Source organism: Convolutriloba macropyga, chromosome 3 (assembly GCF_964194025.1).
Source record: "Convolutriloba macropyga chromosome 3, txConMacr16.3, whole genome shotgun sequence".
NCBI lineage: Eukaryota > Metazoa > Xenacoelomorpha > Acoela > Convolutidae > Convolutriloba > Convolutriloba macropyga.
Window position 1 is genome coordinate 17,439,267 of NC_134470.1, and position 25,388 is coordinate 17,464,654.

The 25,388-nt window shown below is 34.6% G+C and overlaps 1 protein-coding gene across 3 annotated transcripts in view; it reads left to right on the forward strand.

Moving 5' to 3' along the window:
* Positions 1 to 3,162: 3,162 nt before the first annotated feature.
* Positions 3,163 to 25,388, forward strand: part of LOC142336015 (trace amine-associated receptor 8c-like) — a 53,867-nt gene continuing 31,641 nt past the window's right edge. Inside the window, exon 1 of one of the 3 annotated variants that reach the window (XM_075384478.1) lies at positions 3,163 to 3,434. The gene's annotated coding sequence lies outside the window, so the exon portion shown is untranslated. Of the gene's footprint in view, positions 3,435 to 10,582; positions 10,744 to 24,130; positions 24,304 to 25,388 lie in introns of those variants that run through there. The other 2 variants (XM_075384481.1, XM_075384479.1) reach the window with 2 other exon arrangements.

A 25,388-nucleotide genomic window follows, 5' to 3' on the forward strand; every position in this document is an offset into this window, starting at 1 on the left:
CTTGTTAGAATCAAATTTAAATTTCTCGCTAGTAATTTTTTGTTCTCGCTAGCGGCATTTTGACACAGATTTTTTTATCTAATTTTTTTGGAAATGTTTTTCTCAATTCACTCATAGTCCATTCTAGTGTTTTGTTTAGTCAATCAAAATTCTTTGAATTGTACGTCAGGACTTGTCCTGCTATGTTTTTATATTTGTGGCTTTTGATTACAAAGATATCAGTTAAAACAGATTCGGTTGAGTGGGCAGTATTCTTTTTTATGAGAAGAATTTATTTTTTTCTTTCAAAATGTCAACAAAATAGCACCACCTAGTTTTACAAATGAATATAGCAAATCCAAACGCAGTTCCAGTTCCACTTGTAATCAAATTGCAGAAACAATTTTAAAAGTTATGATTCCCTGGACTTTTGATTTGTTCTGCCTATGAAAGTGATGAAATACGCAAGACTAATTCACTTTTATTAACATTTTTTCTCTAATTATTCGCATCTTTTCTTTTGTCTAACATTTGACACAATTGCATTTAAATCATTTTTGAACAACCGTAAGGCCATCCAATATACAGTCCACCATCTTTTTTGTTGAAATTTTGATGGAACTCATCAACTTTACTATGAGATTTTTGGTTAACTAACATTGATCTTATTAGTGTTAACTTACACTTTTCTATGTTATTAAAAACAAGAGTTTGGAGAGCAGACTAACTAAATGCTGACAATTGAGCTAGAATTGTTTTGTCTTTAGCAGTAAATTTAGGAGACAGCTGAATTGTTTTGCATATTGCAACTTATTTGACCTTCAGTTTTTAAAATATACGATCAGAAATAACGAAAAGATAAACATTTCTTCGGAAAAATTGTCTTTCAAGTTTTTCCTTCACCTACAGCTTTTGTCATTTTTCAAAAAATGCTTGGTAGTGTTGATTACACTCCCTTTAGAAATTATTGATCCATTTTTACCGATTTTTGTTTTAAAAGGGTTGAAGCAGTGCACTCAAAAATCATTGAAACATCTGTATGCAGAGTTAATTAAGAAGAGGATGTTTGACAATATGCATTGGATGCTTTGTGTGCTGACAGTTCTGTTATATGTTTTTGTAAACAAACTAAGAGCCAAAGAGCAAGTCAGAAAAGTTGTTTGGGTTGGTTCAGTAAAACGCTTTAATTACTTCAACTGGAAGAGAAGTCAGGTTAGCTGTGGGAAAGGGCTCGATTTTTCTTTTTGAAGCGTTGATACTCTTAAACGAACAGAAAAATTGTAACTCGTGAAACACTTATACATTTTGGTGTTTTTGGTAGCTTTCCTAATAAATTCTTTATTAGACAAAAGAACAATTGAATGAATCTCACACTTTTTTGGTATTCAGTTACAGTTTAAGCAATTTTTTGTCTAAGTGATTTTTCAAACTCCGACTCGTAGAAACGTTTGGGAAGGGTCTTTTTGCGTCATGCTAGAGACATGCTTTAAACTTTTCCATGAATTTGGGAAAATCTTCTCATTGTAGTCTGACGGTAATAATAATTTAGTATTTCATCCAAATGGCTGACGTATGTTTTATGTGTACAAAAATCTGCAAGTGTTTAAGTTCTCCATCTCTAAATAAATGTTCTTTGACTTTTAGGATTCAAATTGATCTTGACCTAAATCTTAAGAAAAATATATAATAATTCATAATATAAAATCAAATTCGATGCCAAAAAAATATAAAGTGCGGCAATTATACTAAATTATACTAAAACCGATCATCATTAACTTTCTGTAATCTCAAGACAAATTCTTTTTAAAAAAAATTGTCTCTTAGTATGCCAACGGATTTTACTCATACAAAAAATTTTGCAAGCAGCTGATTTTTCAATAGATGAGTCCAACCGTTTTACAAATAATGATAGTCTGAAAATTGCTCATTATCAAAAGGTCAATAAAATTAACTGCAATTCATGAAAACAAAAGAATATTTTAAGCTCATGGAATGAGACAATGGAAGTTCTTGCAATAAAAAAAGAAATTTATGTAATTTAAGCGATAATATTTTTTTCAACTATATTAATTTCAAGCGATAAAACTTGTTTCTTTGATAGTCTACAAAGAAAAAAAATGCTTAGAAGCGAAAGAGACACAATTTTGTCCCATTAGTTTTCGCTGCCTGCTTTGCTTGACTAAAAATTAACCAACCAATATATCACAGAAGTTTCAATTTTTTTTTCATTTCACAATTCCATTTTGCAATTAAGTTTTTTAAAATCTTTTACTTTGTGTTTTTTCAATTGCGCTCATTTGTTCTAATTGATTCAATTTTACATCCAATATTTTTCACGGGTTTTTAATAAAATCAGTCAGGCAACAATTGATTTTTTAGCATTCAAAAGAAATCGTTTATAAAATTAATGATCTTTGAAAAGTTTTATCCTCCCTCGCTCAAAATTTTTATCGCTTCGGTCTATTTTTCGCGTTCAAGTGATCAATTCATATCTTCCAGAGCGTTAGATATGATAAAAACCTACAGAAATTTACATGGATTTTTTGGTTAACGGCCACGTGTTTTGAGCCAAGGCACTCTTTTTCCAGTCACAGAAATATATATCTGGATAACCATATAGCCACATTTCTTAGTGAATCTTTTACAATAGTCCTGATTCTTATCATTTGTTAAAAGAGACACACGAATTTTTCACTTTAAGGGTATCAAAGATATCAAGTTTATGTCCCACACAAAATTTAATTATTTACTAGATTGATCAAAGATTGAGTGCCGAATTTTGATGATATTCAAATAAGTTACCGAACTAACCTTTAATGCATCATGTTACAGTTATTAGAAATGTCGAAATAAGGACTTATTTGACCTACGTCTGTTTCAACCTCTTTAAATTGTACTTGTGCTTTTTGAAAACCCTCAACCATTATCAAGCATTTTTTTATCGATTTAAAACTTCTAGTCAATTAGGCTTCTTTGCTGAGAAGCTTAATTGCACTATGGTAAGTAACTTGATGTTTGCTATAAACTCTCCTCAAAAAGCAAATTGACGGAATTTCTGTGCACATTTATGGATTTTTGGCAACTTAATATCAATTCGCATTGCTGTATAGCTGGGGAGAGAATTTGTGTTTTTGCCTCAAAAGAGCGGAAAACAAAAAGCGATGCGCGGCAATAATACACTAATCCATTGCCATTTGTGTTGTTCAGCGCAATTTTGAATGGTAGAAAATGGTAATCCAGAAAGAATTTTGTTCACATTTTGACTACCACTTTCCGTTTGCCTGAAATTTGTTCTTTTTCAAACTGCTTTTACGCGCCATAGTTGATTCATTTGCGAATGATATGTTGTTTGAAATATTTTCAAACTTAAAATTAATTTTTAAAGGTCGCAATCAAATTTTTATTGGTCAACCTTCAGATTTCAACTAGGGGATGGTTGAAATTTTTCAGAACAGGTGAGTTAATTTGTTTATGATTTATTGTTTTAATTTCAAAAAATATTTTGAATTAACTAGCATTCAAAACAATAACTTTTCAAAAATTGTGACAAACTTTTTATTGTATTATCATCTGGTTTATAAAAGCAACTGAGGCAACATTGGAGCAATGTTTCAAAGATTAAAAATCAAACAGAAAGTTTAACTATTATGGTTATTCCTCCCCATGCACCCTCTGTCACTTTCAAAAACCAGACCTCATATCCCTTTTGAAGTAAGTACTCAATTGCAAACATTAACTCAACATTTTCCTAGTTGGTATACTTGTCCATTTGTGCTGAAACAATGGAAAAAATATTTGCATACCGAACATCTACCTACCCGGGTTGACAACCATAAATATTCCTAACAATAAAAATCCATGTATAGATTTTATGTAAACTTGCACTTGCTAGCCAAAAAAAGGGTAAAAAAAACATAGTTTTGCGGAGATTCAGTCCAAACGACAATATGCAGTCAGCTAACGCAATTTCTGTGCTTTGATGGAACATATATAGATTTATTGTGCTTAGTAATCTAAGGCTTGCTTTTCACGCACAGTGGCATTGATCATATATATGATTTCTTGGAAATGATGCAAGGATCATAAATGATTTCGTACAACTTATAGATCGAATTGCAGCAGTTTCAATTAGCCAAAAATGGATTTTGGGAAGCTTCAAATCAACTAGCAGTATTATCTGTCACTTATGATTTCTTTGAAATCATTTAAAGGTCGTGCTGGGGGAAATAGGTTATGATTTGTATGACATCATATATTATTCTTTAATGATTACTAAGAAATTTTAACCCGGGTACTGTCTCCATTGAACGCACAATTAAGAGATTTTCTGAACACAAAACAGAAACGAAGATTCAACTTCTTTTAACTGAATTCATTCAACTGCCTTTAACTGAAATCTAACTGAAATCAAAAATTTTGCGATGTCGTTTTCATCATCAAATAATTGTCTATAACTTCATAGTCATTTCATCGCATCTAAAGCGAAGAATTTTTTGCAGCTTTAATTATAAACGAGAATTAATAATACAAATTTGAACCGTTCCATTTTTGTTTGCAAATTCTTGCTTGCTTTAAATGGAAGAAATGCAAATGCAAGAAAAAAAATACAAGAAACTGTCTACCGGATGCTTGACAGAAAGCAACACATAGTACATGTGAATCAATGGGTTTCATCAACAAATATTAGTTAGAAAAACCTTTTCATCATCTAGGTAATTAATTTCTTAATTGAGAAAGCAGCATTATCAACTAGTTGCTAAAAAACTGAAGGAGGATCTTGGGAGGCATAATTAAACGCATAATCTCTTTATAAATAAAACATCATTTGCAGCGCTAACAGCATATCTGTAAAGGGTTTCTACTGTTTTAACTGTCAAATTTAGCAAAGAGCCATATTCAAATATTTTTAGTTACGGTAATCTGGTTGAACATCCAATTTTTGGAACTCGTTAATCACTTTGTCTCCATCTGAAAGTTTAGTTTTGTCAACACATATCTCTCTTCAGACTTGTGAAAATAGTTTTAATCTCTATATTCAACTTTTATTTTTAATTATTTTTCTGAAATTGTTATATTTTCTGTGTTGCTTCTTACAAAAATGGGTTTGATTTCATGATATCTTTTATTTGTATTTAGAAAGTCCTAATTTATTTTCATTACTTCAAATATTAGTTTGAAATTGTATTCTTCTTTTTTACTTAAGTTGTTTCAGTTAAACTGGTGCGCTCTCTTTTTTTAGATCTGCTAACACTTATCGATCATCTTTACAGTCAAATTATTGTATGGTTTGATTGCGCAAAAATCTTTTTTACTTTTTTAGAACTTTTGTCTAAATCTTTTCACAAATCCAGTCTTTTTCCTAGATGTGGTTTTTGTTTTAGTCTTTGAAAATTTTTTACATTTTTCTTCAAGACCTCTCCGGATCTAATTTTTGCTTTCTAAAATTCATTTGATAATGCGGAGCATTTTGGATGCTTATCCTTGTTTTTCGTCTCATTGTTTATTTGGGATCGGTTTCCAAAAATCTACAACAATTCATTAAAGACAAAAAACGTTTTTGTTTAATCTATTTTTTAATATGCTCGTGAAACAAGAAAATAATTAAAATCATAAAATTATTAACACCGTTTTAACTTCTTCAGATGTTAAACAATGCAGGTGTTTCAAACTAATTTACTTACAATTTTTTCTACTTTGCCGCACAATGACCAATCAAATATTTTTCTGAACTCAAAATGTTTTCAATAACTTGAAAACCTTAGTTCAACCACGTCAAGTTGTTTCCTAATTTAAACCAAAGTTGTATATAATGAACTAATGAACTGATGGTAGCACGTGCGTTGTTAGCTTTGTTAGCTCGTTAAGCGAAATCAACAAGCAAACAAGAGAAATTTACAGAAGCTTCCTGCTTTTGCGTCCTGTCTGTGGGACTAGAAGAAGTGCCTAATATCCGGTAAGATTGTTCCTAATACCCCTCCAGCCCAGTCTGTCCACCAAGTTTTATGGGGCGGTTTGCCTGTGAAAACAATCGCCTTACAACATACAACAGTCTTTGTTTGTTGGGGTAGTTTTACTGAATAGGTTCCCCCCAACCGGAGATTTTTATCAAAATGGAATACAACTTAAGAAATGCAATTTTCGACGAGAGTGTTGCAAAGCAATTAGAGAATGTAGGCACACAAAGCGAACCACAAAATCCTGAAACCAGCGAAGACATGCATACGGGTTTGACCCAGGAGTTAAAAAAATGTATGTGTTAAAGAGTTTTTTCACGTAGCTCAAGGCACAATTCTTTTTCTGCCAGATACCGCAGATAAGCTCTACTGAGTTCAAGTACTAGAAAACCGCAATCAGTACACCAAAATAAGATATATGGTTGCGGGTCACAGCACAACGCTTGGTTCAATTCCAAATCAATTTGGGCGTGTTCAAAATACAAAGAGCAGTTGTGCAGCCGTCGGAAAATTAACACAGACCTCTCAAATAAAATAGACAATCTATTGATCTCCTGTGATTCCACTGATTCCAGTGAGTTGAATAACTCAATTTTTTGAACGTGTTGATCTTTCAATGAAGTCCGAGAGTAACAAATTGCCAGAAGTGTTGACAATATTGAGTTCGTACGTGCCAACCTGTCGCTTTGTTCCTATCAAACTCAGAGCAAATTGATCTCAATTGATATCAGGTATTCTTCTTGACTGAGTCTCCAGACAACAAGACAAATTGGCAAAAACTTTTTTGCGGTTTCAAAATGCTTTCTAAGTGCTTGTAACCGCGGAGGCAAAAAGCAAAAGCGCAACCAAGACCAACGTCTCGCAGAACGTTTTGATCGTTGGAACGCCGGTGAATATGGGAAACTTTGGTCAGAAGCTGTCTCCTTGAAAAAATCAAAAAGACAGAGAACTACCAGCATTGAAGAAATAATGGTCAGAGCAAAAACGTTGTGCCTACAAGGCCAATTTGGCCGAGCTGCTACAGTTTTAGCTTCTGAAGGTCTTGCACTCGATAAAAAAGCTACATTCAAAGCATTGGAAAAGTTACACCCGAAAGAACCGTTACCTGTTGTCAGTTTACCTGACGATACTGCATCAAATGCGTTCCAATTTCGTGAAAACCTAGTTTATTAACAACTGAAGACATTCTTCTTATGTAATTTTTGACGAATGAATGATTGCGCTTCCGCTAATGCTTCTGCTTTAGCGGAAGCGCAATCATTCATTCGTCGAAAATTACATAAGACAAAATAGTTAGTGCTCAGACGGACGAAGGCGTGCTTCAAAATGATTTCCAGTACGATTTTAACTCAGTCAAGCGTTCACACTATTACAACAACTAATGAATTTATTCCTGGAATTGCCGCCTTCACCAATTTTTGCTACTCCCAGCACACACCACTCTTTTACAACAATGCAATCGTGCAAAGTGAATTGGGTGTTCAGCAGGGTGATCCGCTGGGACTGTTATTGTTCTCCTTGAGGTTATGGCCAATCAAACAAAAAATCAAGACCTCATTTCCGGGTTTGTTACAGCACACTTGGTACTTATATGTTGGGTTTATTGCTGGGTCTGAAGACCAGATCAAACAAACGCTTGAAATCCTAGCCAATGAAGGCCCTCAGAGAGGCTTAATCCTGATAAAAGACAAATCTGAGCTGTGGTCAATTAAAGATTTACCCTCCGTTGATCAGGCAGTAAAAAAAATTTGGGTAACGGTTTTGAAGTTTTGGTGATGCAGTTGGTTCAAAAGACTTTGTCGCTTCTTGTTTGAAGAGGAGAGTTCAAAAAATTTCCTCTATGCTGGACAATTCACATCACCTCAACGATCCTGAATGTGCATTGGGTATCTTTCGTTACTGTTTGGGAACTCCGAAACAAGTATACTTTTTACGAACTAACATTCCATCAAACGAGATGCTCGAAGGATTGAAAAGTTTCGACGACGGACAAAGAGAAGTGTTGGATCAAATTGTTGACTCACTTATTGATGAGGACGCCTGGAAACAGTGTTCCTTACTTATCGGTTTGTCGGGACTACTCGTCAAACAGTCACAAGAGCAATATAAAAGTGCGTTTGTGGGCTCACTTTTAGCCTCAGACGAGCTGGTAAACAAATTAACAAGTAGAAGTCCCTCAGAAGGTGACACTTTTAAAGAATTACACCAGAGTCCGGAACCGTTCAATCTACTTTCGCATACACAAAAGAAGATCCAAGAAGCACTTTATAAGGAAAAACTTGCTGCCCTAAAAAGAAATCAGACGGAAACCGGGGAAAAGGCAAGACTTCAATCACTATGCCAGCCTCATTCTGGCGTGTGGCTTGCCGCGGCTCCGGTTCCCGCTATAAGGCTAGACCTTTCGGCTAAGGAATTTGAAATCAGTGTCAAGTACAGGCTCGGGATCGAGGTTTATGATCAAGAAAGAAAATGTCGTTATTAAAGTCAGGTACATTGGACACATTTGGTGACCATGCAGTTGCCTGCCAAGCAAGGGGAGATGTGATTTCAAGGCACGATAGGATTTGCGATCTTATAGCTTCCGCATGTTTAGCAGCTAATTTGTCTCAAGTAATTGAAAAACGCAATCTCATTGCGGAAAACAACTCACGCCCAGGAGACGTCTATCTGCCTTCTTGGAAATCTGGCCAACCCGCTGCTCTAGACATAACCGTGACTTCCTCTCTGAAACCGAACATTTTTTCTCATGCGGCAGAGAAGTCTGGCTATGCAATTGAAGCTGCTGAAGGTCGAAAATATGCTCAGCATGAAAATAGCTGTGCTCAACAAAGAATTTTGTTCGTCCCTCTGGCAATCGACTTTTTGGGCGGTCTGTCGAGGACTCTGAAGAAGGCCTTACTGCGCATGTCGTTGTTAGCTGATAGCAGAAATTATCAGACCGTGGGACAATCCATTGCCTTCGACAGAGCAGTTCAGTCACTTTCTGTTGTCATCATACGAGGATCAGCTAATATGCTTATGTCGCGAGCCCCATAGTTGAAGGCAGCAATTAGTTGAACTTATCTGATAATCGGCAATCTGATTGTGTGGGACGCAAAGTGAAGATAACTTTTCCTAGATGCTTGTGTTGAGCTGAATCAATCTATTGATGAATTAGAAACAAGCCCGAATTTTTATTGAACTCACCCAATGAGAGGGGAGTCTTTTGGAAGCAATGTCATCCAACAGTAGGGTACTTGAGCCCAGTTCATTAACGCGAAGAAATTAAAAAACGAGATTTAAAAGGCTGAGGGAGAGAGGAAGAAACGTCAGAGATCAGAGAAAGCATTAAGATTGGCAATAAAAAATAATCAGCAAACAGTTAAAATTTAGATCAATATAAACCAAGATTATTTGATAATGAAGACCATGCAGATTGCAAAAATTCAAAAAAATTTCCAAAAAAGGGACAAAAAACTAATTAGGCTGTTCGTCTTCAAAGTCTGTGCGCACATAAAGGTTATTTTTATTTAATTTCTAAAATAAATCGTTTTGTAAGTACTCTTGATCAAAAATATGCAAAAACCTGTTTGATTCATTTTTTCTAATCAAAATCAAAAAGGACAATTTTTCTGCAAAAGCTTGTTTGATCAGAAATCAAAATCAATCGGTCACTTTGTCTTCGTTTAGAAAAACTCACATGTACGCTGATGTACAAAAATTGTCTCAATATCTAAGAGTATAAAAAATTTTTATTGCAAGTAGTCTGTCTAATAACCTCTTGTAAGATTGGGTAAGTCCTTATTATCCAATTATTTTCTTATAAAGTTTTGAAAAACAAAAGTTCACTTTATTTTTCATTGTATTAGAGCTGATACAATCTGACAAGATAGTAATTTTTGTTAAAAGCGGTTAATTAAGTCTACTTCCGGCTTATGAATCAAAACTACCCCCCTAATACAAAATAGTACTTCAATTTACACTGGTTTTAAACCTGAAGAAAAAATAAGGTTTGTCGGAAGGTGGAAAGTGGGTAGAAACGATTAATTTGTTTTGCTCGAGTAATTTTCAAAATAAAATTGAGATATACACAAGCTTATTTCTACTTCCTTTTCGTTAAATTGAAGGTTTTTATGATCAAAAATCAGCAATGCGTGTACTATGGTCAAATAAAACTGCCAATACTCTTTAAATTCACAGGCTCCTCTGTCATAGCCAAGTTCTGATTCAAATCCCGAGATGATGATAAAATATTCAAAGCAAGTTTAATTTATTTCCAAAACGAATTGTTTGTTCAGATTAAACAGGCCGACATTTTTGAGCGTTAACTTGACTCTAATTGTACAAACATGAATGGAGAGATAGCTTTTTTTCACAAACAAGATTTGAAACAATATCGTCCATTTTAATACATCTAATCCTCTCGGCGAAATTATTCATTATTCTATAAGCAACTCAATTTTGTTTCAAATCCTCTTATGTTATATGTCCATTTAGTTTTACCAGCCTGGATTTGGGAAGGCAAATTTTTAACTGCATTATAAATTAGCTGCAAACATTGTTCCAAAAAACAGCAGAAGTTCCGCTCAGACCCTCAGGAGAGATTTTTTGCGTTAATTCAAATCCATCATTACCTTTTGAAGTTTCGGGAAAATAACGCAATAAAAATTTGACTTCAAATGTGGGCTTTTCAACTTTAATAACCAGCTTCGGCTTTTCTTATATTGTTCAGTTTTGTTTGATGCTTTTATGTGTTTGATGAATTGCCTTTGTTTTTCATTCTTCGAAAGCGATGGTTGCGTCATTTGACTTACTTTTTGAAAACATTCTGGTAAGAATTTTTAACCTCACATTCTTGATTCATTCTATTGGCTATTCCAGAAGATCTAGCTCCTATCCTATACTCAGAGCCCAACATTTTTCATAGAGAGATACTGAGAATATCAGAGATCTGAATGAGAGTCTGATCAGGTCAAATACAAATCTCCTAACGGAACGGTCCGGCATCAATAAGTGAGTTAGTCAAAATTGACAGCAACATAAATAGACTTCATAGTATTTTTCTTTGTGGTCAGAATTCTCTATTTTCAGCCATGATTTAAAACAAATAACCATTTTAGAACTTTACTGTTTTGAAAAAGCGAGCAGAGATTAATACATTGATTTTAACAATTGGTAATAGCTTTTAACAGCTTAAACGATTATTCGTTGTTTTTTATTAGTTTCAACTTCTGGATGGTTGCGTAGTCTAAAAGGAGTACCTTTGAGCAGATTACCGCGGTTGTGTGACCTTTTTGCGACTGTCAAGTACTGAAAGTTAAACGAAAGATAACCTTAAATTGAGAATCACAGCCGGAAGAATTCCGTAAACGACTCAAAGGAAACAAAAAACACCATTAAAAATGGTACCTAGCTAAACCACTGAACCAAATACGAGTTCTAAGATGCTCGCACAGGAACTGGCAAGTAATAATAGGTTAAAAAAACTTGTTTAAGATAATCGAAGAAAGGAAAAACTGTTTAAAAAAATTAAGAAAATTATGTAAAATATTGTTCATTTTCCGGAAAAAAAATGTTTTATGCCCACAAAGCTGTACTCACTTGGTATCTTGAAACTCCCTAGGTAATTGGCGTCGTTTCAAATCTTACACTAAGCAGTAACAGAATCAATGAGCAAAAGTGGCCTCAATTCGCATAAAAAGAGCAAATTAGCTGAATAACCACCAAATTAGCATACAACACACCATAATTACCAAAAACCTCCAACGACTATCAAAACGGCCGGGAAGATTAATGCACCATTCTAATCAAACTTCTTAATAAACAAAATGGAAAAAAAAGCTTTAAGAGCCGTACGTCAAAATAAAATTCCGTTCGCTCACATAATTTTTTTCACGCCTCAATTTCTCGAAGAAAGCGGTGTAAACAAAAAAAGCACCCTCTTTCTGCTCCACTCTTTAATTTTGTTCAGTACCCAAGCTAGAGAAAATTTTTTTCAAGCGTTTCATTTCTTGCTTCAAAATTCATTCCAATAAAACTGATTAAAAACAAAAATAAATTTCGCAAATGTTCATCTTCGAGTCCTTAAAATTAAGAGAGATATAATAGTATAAAATCTTTTAATACCAACACAATCCGCTAACTTCTAGTAAAACATCTTGTCATGAGTCACAGCAGACATGGGGTAAGATTCAAGCTATTATATATTAAAAGAGTTAGTGTATTTTGCTAACTCTTATAAATCATGCTTTGTCTCGCAAGATCTCGTAGAAAGTTTAGTCTATTTTCAAAATATATTTTGAGATAAAAATTTATGTAAGAATTTCATAAGATATAGAAGTTTTATTGCCAATTTTTCCTGCATTTTTTCTGTAAAATATGTTATCCATCGTCTTAGAAGATCATAAAAGGTTGATACAATTCTTATATGTTTCCGATAAGATCGTACAAAATGCAAACAATTTCTTTGGCAAGATAAGAGCGCACCTTATATAATGTTTATAAATACTTTATAATTGACTTATGCAGCAATAAATTATAATGTTACAAAAGAAGACCAATCAATCACGATATCATTCGTAATTTTTCCGACCCACATAGTGGGGGAAGAACTATATACTCAAATGGGTTCTTTTTTGTTCTGACAATTTTGGCCGATCGATATAATCATCGTAGAGAGTTGTGAATGGTATCATTAGAAGGCCCGTCCAGCGTAGAATATTGAATTTAAAAGATTTTTTAATTTTCGTTTTCTACAGGGAGTTATCGAGGTTTAAACTTCTGAGAAAAGCAGATTAAAATCACGTTATTTTTACTCACATTTTCCGGAATTTTTGCCTAATTTTTTGTCAATTTTGCTAATATTTGTTAATTTTTGTAAGAATATTGTCGTTGATTTTATGTTTAAAGACATACAATCATTGTTGATTATTCTGATTTAATCTCTGTCAAAAAATCTGGATGAATATTTCAAAATTCAGGCTTTTTCATCCAAATTAGAATATGAAATTCAAAAGATTTTTTCAATTTTTACGTTTTATAGGGAGTTATCGAAGTTTAAAGTTTTGTGGAGATTAGACGTAATTCACCTGTTTTTGTTCACATTTTCGGTATTTTTGACAAAATTTTCTTCAATTTTTACTAAAATTTGTTTAAATTGTTGAATGTAGTGTTATTTATTTTATCTCTAAAGATAGAGTAGGGTTGCTGAAATATTCAATACGAGTTTTTTAGCTAGAATTTATGCTAAATTTTTGAAAATTTGGAATTTTTTTCGGGACCAAATTTGTGACCAAGTTTGCAATTTTATCCCACTTGCTTTACCGTTGCTGGGAGTAGATACCTTAAATATCTGGCCATACTCTGATAGCTGACAAATGAGCTAGTTGTACTCCCGCTGGCTTTGAGAGTCTTCTGAAATTACAATTTTGCCGCTTTTTTGCGAATTTAAACTTTATATTTAAACAAAATGCGTTTTTATTTTGGACAAACTGAAAAGTTTTGTCAAAAAAGATCTATTTTGCAACCATTTGAACAGATTAGTATCTTGTTAAACCCGGATAAATATCTTGATAGATCTTGATCGCGCCATGGATCATCACGTTAAAAATTTTTTTAGATTTTAATGGGGCGCAACCTTTTTTTTTCAAAATATTTCCGCTATTTAAATGATTATGTATATTACTGACAAGAATTTCAAATCAGGGCTCAATTATTGACAGATACAATGTACAATGAATGAGGCCCAACGAGATTATTTTTGGTTTCAGAGTTAAGCTCGTTTTTTTTTGACTCTGACCAATTGTTTTCGTGGAAAAAATTTCATGGATTTCTTGAGTTTTGCTTCCAATTGTTATCTTTTTTGTAGCCCAATGGCCTAATGTACCCAATCCAAGACCCAGTTATATTTTAGGAGGTGTAAATGAACCTAGACAATTCTTTCAGTTATTATCTATTGTCTGTTATGACTTTGACTATATTTGTTTTAAGAAATTAAATAAAAAATCAGTTATTTTTTGAATATCTCGAATATTTTATCTTAGTTCTCTCAAATTCGGGCACAGTCTGAGTAAAAACAGACAGAAACTGATTTCTCGCGGGATATAAATAACTGTCCGTAACTGTTTTATGTTCAACTAATGGTCTCTTTGTTTTGATACTACGCGTTTTCAATTTTTTTTTTATTTTTGAAATAAAAATTGCTAAATTGCATATTTTACCCATATTTTGTTTTCTTGTCGAATTATCACAAATTCGAATGAAAGAAAGCATGATAAGGAATATTCAAAGCGTTGGAAAAAGGCGCCTCTGGGTATGTCAATTGTTTCAATTATAAAGTTTATGCTTTTTGAGCTGAGACACAGTTATCTCGCAAAAGTTTATGATTTTTTGTTTTTGTCTATGTTTTTCTTTCTTTTTGTTGTTGTTCGCAGTCGGCCTGATTATTATAGGCCTCAATTGGTTTTCCAAGACGTATAAGTCAACCTAGTTATAGATTTGAGTTTAAAGCTGTTTGTTTTAATGACTTCCAAATTGAATTTAAAAAAGTTTTTTTTTCTCAACTGTATAACTTTTGCTTTCATTTTTGTATACATCTAACTCCGTACTTTCTCAATAGTTTGGGATCTTAAATAACTTTGCCGATTAGAATATTTTCTTTGGGCTTGGTTATACGTGGTGACTGATTGCTTAGACCATTAATTTTATAAAAAAGTTTTCGAGATTTATTTACTGTTCATGTTTTGGGTTTAATTTTGTTGTCATGTCTACGTAGTCCATTTACAAGTAGGATTCTTTGATGTTAAGCTGAAGAGATGGTGACGATTTAAATTTATTGCAGGCAAAGTCTTATAATTATAGTGCCTTGAACAGTGTGATCCTGTAAAAATGTTTGAAGTTTTGGCTTCTTTATAAATTTGTTGTTATTTTGTGGGATCGTGATTTAGTCTCATTATTAACATGTTCATTTGGCTTACTGAGGTATTTCAATTTAATCCATCGCTGTTTGTTGATATCTTAAGTTCGTTATGACTTTTGAAAATACTTTTTTTCAAAAACATGTTTGGGTTTTTGAGCTTCGTCATTTTTTTAAATAGTTTTTCGGTCGATTTATTGCTCAGTCTCTGTAAACACAATTCACAAACCGCTTCCACTGAGCTATAATTTAATTTTTTCAATGGTGTTAGCTTCAAACGTTTATTTCTCAGCTTTGTTACTATTGTTACTACGAGGTTTCATAAAGGATTTGATATTTTTTTATATTTGTACATTTTATAGGATTTTTGTTTTCTTTTTAATTTATAACAAAAATTGTGGGTCGCACTGGCTTCGAAATTTTGCGCAATTGAACATTGGATAATTACATGTCTCACTTACTTCCTATGGAGATATAAATGAACTTTTTAGTGATTTCAGTTGTTATGTAATGACATTAATAACTGTGAAATTAATTGTTTTCAAAATTAGAAATGTATTTTTGAATTTCGCTCGTCTTTGCTTTTTTGTCGACCTGTTGAGCAGTTGCATTGAAAACAGGTCCCATATCTCTTCTAATGAAGTATAGGTTCAATTGTTTCGTTTGGGTTTTATCTGATGTGAGTTTAATTTTGTTATGATTTTTTTTCATTATAGGCATCGAATTTTGATTGTTAAAAATGTTTGTTGTTTGATATTTATTATTGTCCTTCCCAGTAGTCCTATTATCAACAGCGTTCTTCAGCCCTCTAGAATGATCTCTTCATCATTTGGTAGCCAATTAAGTCAAGAATGTGGATGAGCGAGGTCGGAACCTTGTATGCGTACGCACATTACCGAGCCTCCTTGTTTTATTAAAATGATAAATGATGTCACATTTTGGTCAGCCACAATTGTAAGTACTGAGTGTGTTTGAGTCACAACAATGAGGGGTCATTTCCTGGCAGCGAATGCTACCACGTACTTTTTATTCATTCAACTCTTTTCAATCCATTGAGTAGATATATAAATTAAACGTGAATATCTCAATTCCACTGCTTGAAATGTTTGCCTTCCCGGAAGCCATTTCATCAATTTGATTAAAAAGTACCAAAAATTGGTACAAGACCCGAAGGCGACTGGCTTTGCTGGGATACATGCACAGTTGATTAATCTGATTTGAGCTATCGGAAATCAAACGTTGCACGGCGCCCTGGGCCAAGGCGGCACTTTTTAATTAAAGAGGAGGAAACTGGGGGTGAAAAAGCCCTGGGTTGTGATTTTAGCTGCCAAAATAACCCCTACCGGAGAGATTAAAAGTTAATTTTGAAAGTGGGAAAATGAAAGCGGAAAACAAACGCCCATCGTTCTTTCCATACTTTTCCTGTTTAATTTTTACAATAACCCCTACGGTCTATTCCGTAAGCAAATTGCCCCTTTTTGACAAGTATTCAAAGCAAATATGGAAAAAAGCGAAGTCAACAAAGTCAATATTGTTATCAACGAAAGCAGAAAGCAACAAAATTAGACAGCAAAGCAACGAAAATTTTTGTTGCTGAATATGAGCAAAATTTAAGGAAATGGGTATCTTATTTTGTAAACTGAAACCCTTAATTAGAAAATGAGTTAATGTACAAAAATACTGGGGATATAGATTTAAAGGGAAGTTTTGCTGAGACGTATTCAACTGAAACATTACGATGTATTTTCCCCATTTATGGAACAGGAAGCAATGTTCCACCAGTTTAGTTTTGTCACAATTACTTTTGGTTGAAGATGCTCGACAGCTTATAAAAGCTAATTTGTTTCTTTTTCCGTCTTTTTCTCGCGTTACTGAAAACAAATAAAGTATTATTTACTAAGCTTTTAATCAGCTGCTTTTTTCTGGTTTATTTTTTTTACTTTCTTAGCGCGAGCAGTTAAATTGAATTGGTTCTCACAATTTTTTTACATAGTTAACGCACAATAATTTCCAACAAGAGTCTATAAATTTATATAGCTGATTAAAGGAAATGCGAAAAAGACAGGTAGTAAAATATTGATGAGAATGAATTTTGTCAGTGCCATTAAAACTTCCTTACTATTAGTTTTTTATCAATCAAGGCCAACGATTAATCACTTTTAATTGAGCAAAGTTATTGTTTTTGCTCTGCTGCTCATCTAATATCCGCATTATTGGTTGACAGCGACTGCATAATTCTCATTGTTCAGAAGTAACTACTCATTAGTTTTTTTAACAACCAAAATTTTGCAGTCGCTGTAAACCAATAATGCGCAGGCTAGTAAAAAACAAAAGAAATTAATAATTTTGATACCAATATTCATTGATCATTAGGACCAGAAAATGGTCCTAATGTTCTTAAAGCCACCATTGTTAGAGTGTACTTTTGCAAATGAATTTCGTCATGGCCATTTTAACTTCCTTATTAGTTTTTCGATCAATCAAGGCCAACGATTAATCACTATTAATTGAGAAAATTTTTAATTTTTCTTTTGCTGTTCATTTAACCTGTGCGTTTTTGGTTTACAGCGACTGCAGAATTCTCATTGTTCAAAAGTAACTAATCATTAGTTTTTTTTTGAACAATCAAAATTTAAACTATTTCTCTGTAAACTAAAAATGCGCAAGTTAATGAAAAGCAAACAGAAATTAAAAATTTTTATATAATTTTTCATCGACAAATGGTCCTTGGTTGATGTTCTCAAAGCCACCATTTTGATAGTATACTTTTGCAAATGTAGGTTTGCCTTTGGATCTGAGAAGCTCTTGAGACTTTCAGATTTGACAGACCAGCGATGCGTTCCATATTTGAAGTACTTTTCAGCTGAAATTTTGTGACTGGCAGCTTGTGACGTGTTCATACGCGGCGATAGTGTTAAAATAACCCACCTATAATGTTGTAAATGAGATTAGAATCTGTCTTTTGAAATATATGGAACGAATTTTTGGGTTAACTATTACTTTTCGCATTTTTCCTTGCTTTATTTTCCCTAAATGTGACGTATGCAAATTAGACAGTATAGAATTGTAATCAGAGTTCGTTCTTATAATTTACAAAGATTGAAGTATGTTAATTTTGACACACTGTGACCGAATTTAAGATTTTCAAACACGCTTTATTCGTGCTGAATTTATTCCATATTTCTAATGGACTGCTTTAGTTCACCTTGAAGGAAAAAGTTAATCCCAAATGTCAGCCTAATTAAAATTTAGTCAAAAGCTTTTATGCAAAAAAGTGCGTCTTAACTTTAAAAGGACCTTTATTGCAAGTTCTAGCTTTTGGAAATTGCATTTCAATGTTTTTTGCTTTTAGAAGTTGCATTTTAATGATTTTGACTGTCTAAATACAATCAGTTTCTTTTTGTTTTGAATACATCTAAAACAATTGCAAAGCTGCAAGTTCGTGTACTGCAGTTTTGGTTTTGAAAAAAAAAATAATTGTGCTCTTATCATCATCACTTTGATCGTTTGCAACTTTGAAAACGGCGCCGTGAAGTTCGAATGCAAGCTCTAATTAGTAGCAAAACAAAGCCGAGACATATTTGCTAGATATTAAATTTTTGTAGATTCGAAATGTTCTGATTTAAAATGAACTGTTGCCAAAATCCCTACAAGTGCTCTCAAACTCAAATCACATTCCTGAAAAACTTCATGAGGGGGCGAGGAACAATTTTAGATAATTTATAAGAGGCAGGCTTTTTGACCCATAGGACTTTGAATCTTTGATATCGTACTAGAACTATGAGTTTCCGTTAGAGCTGAAATTGAAAATGAAATGTAAATCAACACTCTATGTGCTAGATTTAATGTTTTTTGTTTCCCCTGTGCTTTTTTAGATTTGTCATACACGAATTGTGAATAAATCTTTGAGTTGAGGTGACTGGCGTGGTTAATCAAGTTATCTTTTGTCTAACCTAAGTATCGATTTCGCAGAAAAATTTGTTTTTATAGACAGTTCGAACAGCCAGTGAAAAATTACAAAAAAGTTAAAGAAGAACGTGAACATTTAATACTGTACTGAATTAACAGCATGAAGTCTGCTGAAGGCGTTAGAAAGTATAAACTCAGTAACGAAAACTGTAGTTCGAATGTAAATTCAATTCGTCATATATAAGCTGAATCGGTATATAGGCAAAGTGTTAGCAACTTCCTATCAATCACGTATAAGTGTTACAAGGTTCAGAGTGACAAGCGAGAGGTTAGACGGCAATTCTTTGTGATGCTCTTTTGCAGGTTTTTTGTCTGATGTTATTGACGTCAAAATCGGTTGGTATTCAGCCAACAATTGTCTAGAAAACCTAAAAATATTAAGCCGAAAACCAGCTTAATTGATACATATCGTGGTTATAATAACATAAAATTAGGTTAAATGATCTTTTTCGGAACTTTCTACGTATATTAGAACGTTTTATACGCATTTAAATTCGACTTCAGTTACTCAATTCTGATTGGTTAGTAATTTCATTTACTACGTAAAATCCTCCGGCCCGGAAAAAAATGTTGGTAAAACTGTTAAAAGTTTTAATAGTGGGGGGACGAGTGAACCGGTCGACGTATGCAAAACGTAGGAGCTCGCGAGGCTATCGGAGTTGTAACGGAGTTCCACAATCGAAGCGGTAGGGTAGTAACCCATAGGGTTGGTTTCCTCAACTATCCAAATCAAGTCACCAATCTTAAGGTGTTGTTCGGCAGGCGTCTACCACTTAGAGGGTCAGTTCAACGTCGGTACGTACTCTCTGACCCAACAGGACCAAATAGCATTAGCGTACGACCGCGCACGGGCGTAACGGTTACGATGGTTAAATTTTTTATTACTGACAAGAGACGGTATACCAGTAGAATATTCCCCTAAAAGAAAGTGGTTTGGGGTTTAGCGTTCAAATCCCATATATCAGCGCTTACGTGTGTCATCGGACGCAAATTGAGAGCATGCTCAACCAGAAGAAAGGTAGTATGCAGTACCTCATCCGTGAGGCGACGCGTGCCAAGAATAGCGAAAAAACATGCGCTTGAAGCTGCTTACCAACCTCTCCCCAATACCACCCTGATGTGGTGCGCTGGGTAGATTGAATCTCCACTTTATACCTTTGTGAACAAGCTCAGCTGCAATGTTGTCAACGTTCCAGTTTTCAATAGTTTCTCGGAGTTCTTTCTCCGCTCCAATAAAGCTAGTGCCATCGTCCGACCAAATTATGGCAGGTGTACCCCTAAGTGTCACAAACCACTCAACTCCTATAACACAAAAACTGGTGTCCATGGATGTAACTATCTCGACATGGACAGCGCAAGCAGTGAGGCAGGTGAAGAGGAAGCCCCACCTTTTCTCAGTAGTACGGCGGACATTAACATAGAACGGAACAAAGTAGTGAACGCCGGTGTTCTTGAAAGGAGGACACGGGTAAGCAAGTCTTACCTTAGGTAATTCAGACATGATTGGTTCCATAGTTACAGCTTGGAATTCTCGGCATCTCAGGCAATGTGCTTTGATGGAACGCAAAGATGATCTTATTTTCAGTACTGTATTTTGTTCCTGCACAATTGATCTTAGGTATTCAACGCCTTGATGATAATGTTTTACGTGGTTGTGTACAAGGAACAGTTTTACAAACGGATGTCATGAATCTAAGATGATTGAGTACTTTACGTTAAACCCAACCTCCATTAACTGCTTTATGCTGCCCGACGAACGGATTTGCCCATTTGGACTAAGGAACGGTGAATGTGGAGCAATTCGATTGCTCCGTTTAACAGATTTTTGTTCCAGAAGACCCCTTCTTTCAGTTTCAAGTACTAGAGATGACTCTCGGCTTCTTCGAGCTCAGTAGAGTCAGTAATGCTACCATCGAGGTTACGGTAGCCGGCATCTATCGGAGAACGTATGCGGCAATGCGCAAGTACTTTTGATAAGAACTAAACTTATGAAACGGAAATAATGAAGAAACGGGATATGTGGGTTTTTTGACAGATGTAGCCAGTGATACAGTGACTTCTATAGTGACTGCTTGGTTGACGACAAGTTTGATGTTGTTAATGACGTAATGACGTCTTTGTTTGGTACGAACGGGAAACGCGATTTAGCTAGGAAATGTGGACATGTGACCCAACTGCTTAGTTGCAAAATTTTAGAGGAAATTCCACGCGTGCCAGCGTGATTTCCCTCAGTTGCGACGTGGCTCCATTGCTCAACGCAGTTTTACTCCAAAATTTCGCAAACACGGTTTACAACAAAGATCACGTTGCAACTCATTCGAGTTAATCCATTGGAGAACAGTTGTGCTGTCTGTCCACATGAATAATTGGTTAACAGTTACAGGAAGTGCCCCAACAATTTCGTTCTTCAGCCGAGCGGCAAGTAGAGCTGCCTGCAATTCCAGTTTTGGGACAGTCATTACTTTTATTGGCGCAACGCGCGCTTTCCCCAATACAAACGCAAACTCTGTTTTCACGTTGCCCTAAGGAGCTGTTAATCGAGCTCGAAAGAATGCGACGGCACTAAAAATATCCTGGGAACTGTCATCGAACATATGCAATTCTACATTAGTTAAGGGTCCAGTAAAATAACTTCGAGGAATTTTGATGTTTTCAAGCTTGGTAAGTCTGCACTCCAAATCAAAAATCTTTGAACCTTGTCTTGCGGGAGTTCATCATCCCAATGTTTTCCTGTGATACGCCAGATGTCTTTTAAGAGCAGTCGAGCACCAGCAGTAAACGGTGCGACAAGACCAATGTGGTCAAAGACTTTCGAGACAAGACTTAGGACCAAGCGTTGCGTGAAGGACTTGGTGATAGCGCAGCTTGTACCCCGACTCACAACTAAAATGTCATTAGTGTGATCCCATTTTAGTCCAAGCACGTGCGATGAATCCTCCCGGCATGAAACATTTACCTTGGGCTCATTAGATTGAGGAGAACCATCAATTCGATCAAGCAGATTTGGAACATTGCTTACAAATTTTGTAAGCTTGAATCCACCGAGATGGAGAAGATGTGCCAATTCCTTTCATCTATTGATGACTTCTCAGGAGTCTCCACTGAGTTAAGGTAATCGTCCATGTAAAAGTTTTAAAGGACGGCTTTTGTAGCTTAGGGGTAAAACTTTGCATTGTGTCTGGCAGTTCGTTGTAATGCATAGTTGGCGCAGGTGGGCGAGTCTTTGTCCCCGAAAATATGGCACGTAAATTGATACACTACAACGTTAGTTGTGGGGTCCTCTCGCCACAGAAAGCGAAGTGATCGTTGCGTGTATAATGTTGACTCAGCTTTGGGTTGCACTGTTTACATTTGATTGATTTTGTTGACTCATCTCCGTCATATGGAAAGTTTTAATGCTTCGAGATCTACTATTTTCCGAAGCAATTGCCGATCGATTTCGTTGTGTGACAAGTTATTGATAAAAATTTATCTTATCACTTCTTCTTCATAATCTTTTAAAATGCAGTTTTCTGACAATTCCTATGTATTAGTTTGGAATTTTTTCTCGCCCTCTTCGTTCTTTTGTTTCCTTGAATACATAAAATGCGTATTTAACGTTATTTTCGTTCCGTTGCGGCAACGTACTTTTTTAGAAAGTTTCAGTCTCATCGCGCCGCTCACTCATAAAAAAGGCAAAGATTTTTTTATGTAAGCATTTTTTAAAAGTATAGCACTAAAATCAGAAGGTCACGGTAAGTCGTGATCTCTTTTGGAGTATCTTTGCCATTCTTCGAACGGAAAGAACCACAAGTGACTGCTCCTGTGTATTAAACATAATCGATAATCTTGAAAAATATTAAACTATTTTAGCAAAAATAGTCGCCATCTCTTCCTTAGAGCTTTTTTAATTTCAGATTTTATCGAAAAGCACACGCTAATGAAAAAAATAAGTCTTACTGAGGTGCAACTCTCAAGAATGGCGTACAAGCTTTTTCCTCTATATCAAGAGCATAATCAGCTGTAACTGTCGCGTTGACAATATAACTGGCTGGCAACAAATCATGTCATTTTTGCCATACGACTTTGTATGATGTGAGAAAATCTCCAAAGCATGAATTGTTTTATTTATTCAAAATTTTGTTGATTTTTTGTTTTGTAATTTTAGTTGCTGACTTTCGTTTTCACTATGTTTACAAGTTTGCAAGATGAATGGAGGATAGTGTTTGGTTTTGATTTGCGCCGTGCCCATCTATGAACGCTGCAATAGTTCTCAAATACTATTTTTGAAAAATCTGCGCAATGTTTCAACTCTTTCCAAGAGCAATTGCTAGCTAGTTTCAAATTTTTCAATATGAAAGCAAAGATGCGCTCGGTTGAGTGTTGCACCAAAATTGATTTTCATTTTATCAAAAAAGTCTATGAAAATATTTGTATGAAAATACTGACGTCGATTAGTAATTTTTTTAAAATGCAAACGAACAGATTTCTTTTTCAATCACGCTAGTTTTTTTAAAAAAATTGGTTAAACAAAAGTTTTTTCATTTCTTTATTTGTATTAAAAGAAATGACCGTTACTCAAATATAATTCAGATTTTCTTTGCAACAAGAAAGACCTCAATAAACCATAGCCATGTCTATAGTTCATTGAGTAATTAGCTATGGCGTACTTGAATCACAGTTCAGTTTTTCTCTCAAATGATACAAAGCCAGAACGAAGCATATATAAAAGTTTCTAAAAGTATTATGAACACTCTATGGTTCCAGACTGTTATATGTTCTTTGTTTTTATCAGTTATTTATCTATTGTCATATTAGTTTTATGTACATTACCAAATATGCTAGTAATAACTAAATAAAGATTTGTTTTTGATTAGAGTACTTGTTCACAGGTGATTAAAATTTGTGTTCACCTGATCCCTAAAACCTTTCAAATCTGAGCGATAAATGTTTAAAAAAATTGTAATTCCCTAAATATAATATTTTTGATCCATCAATTTGGTTCAGATAAATGTTTTCGTCTGGGTTCGAATTATTTTCTATGAAAACCCAACAAAACCCTGATTGCCAAAAGTCTATTGATTTAGGGGTGAAAACAAAAATGAAACTAAATATGAACATGTTTCCAGCCGGTTCAAATGTAAATTCAGTTTTAAAAAGGGGGAAGTTTCGAGACAGAATTTTGCGCTTAGTTAATAAGGTCACAGCGTGAACATTATTAATAACTCTCCCTTGGTTTCTGAACTATGGTCATAATTTGGTTGGCCAGTTTATAGCCATAAGGTTGTCTGTATGTGGGCTTAAGCACACCAAATGTTAATGTTTCTTTTGAGGCGCAATGTTGTGTTATGTTGCATGTCAAATTAAGCTTGCCATGCGGGCCAGTATGTTTGTTCAAAGGACTCTGCTGCTCAATGTTTTGACATTCTTCGCCTCAGAGCGTAATTTCTTCCTCTGTTTCTACTTTAAATATATGAGAGTTATTTTCGATCTTGGGACGGATAGAGAATGAAAGAGGGTTAAATGCAGGTAAGTGGGTGAAACTTTGTAAATGAAACACCTTTTGATTACGATTTACATTTTTGCACAATTTGCACACCCAGTATAATAATAATGATATTTCCCTTATTAGCCGAATTGTTTTTAAGCCTAAATCCTGGCTCATGTACAATAATAATTATTATAATTAATTTGTTTTCAGAAAAATTAGATAGCAAATCACAAACAATGTTTCAAATTAGTTTTGATCCTTTCGGACACAAGAGAACGCCAAAAAGGTAGTGATGCCTCAGGTGCAGCGTCTTTTCCAGCACAAAATGTACTTTTCGTTGATATAATCATGGAATTAACCCGTACTCGAATGTACACAGTAATTGCTTTCGATTTAGCTAGTGAGAGCAAATATGCCCTCCCGGATCTGAGTGTCATAATAATTCAGTACTGAATCATCAAAAATCCATTCTGATTTTTTCTATTTCAAGAATTCTTGACAGGGCATTTTATAGCCTGATAATTGTAAATTTCAGAAACCGTTTATGATTTTACTCTTCTCAGACTGAAAAATAGACTGGGTTTGGTCTGCACAGAATGAAATTTTGATGAGTCATGCACTGAATTTTTTCTGGACAGCCTAAAATTCAGACTGATTTTTTTCTGCACATTAAGACGTTCAGCCTAATTCTTGTTAATAGAGAAACGTTGTCTGAAATCAAAAAGGTTCAATTTAAAAGAGTACATAAGGTGAAATATTCATTCAAAATTGCAGTTTTTGATAAAAATCAATAGAAAGTTTGAGTTTTTCAAGAGATCTGAAACTCACAATATCTCAGTTTGTTACAACTCTGTTCTGCTCTTCATTCTCCGTATTTGCAGAGATTCTCCAGAGATTCACCATATTCGCAGAGGTTCACCATATTCACAGAGATTCTCCATATTCGTAGCGAGCAACGTGTAATCTCCATAACTGTACTCTCCATAGCAACGTGAACCATCGTATGTGTTCATTCACGGACTTCTGAAGGGGCTGTTGCACCTTGTACCTGCACCAACAGCCACCAGTGTGTTGGGTTGGTTGGGGGGGGGTGTTGGGTTGGTTGGGGGGGGGGTGTGTTGGG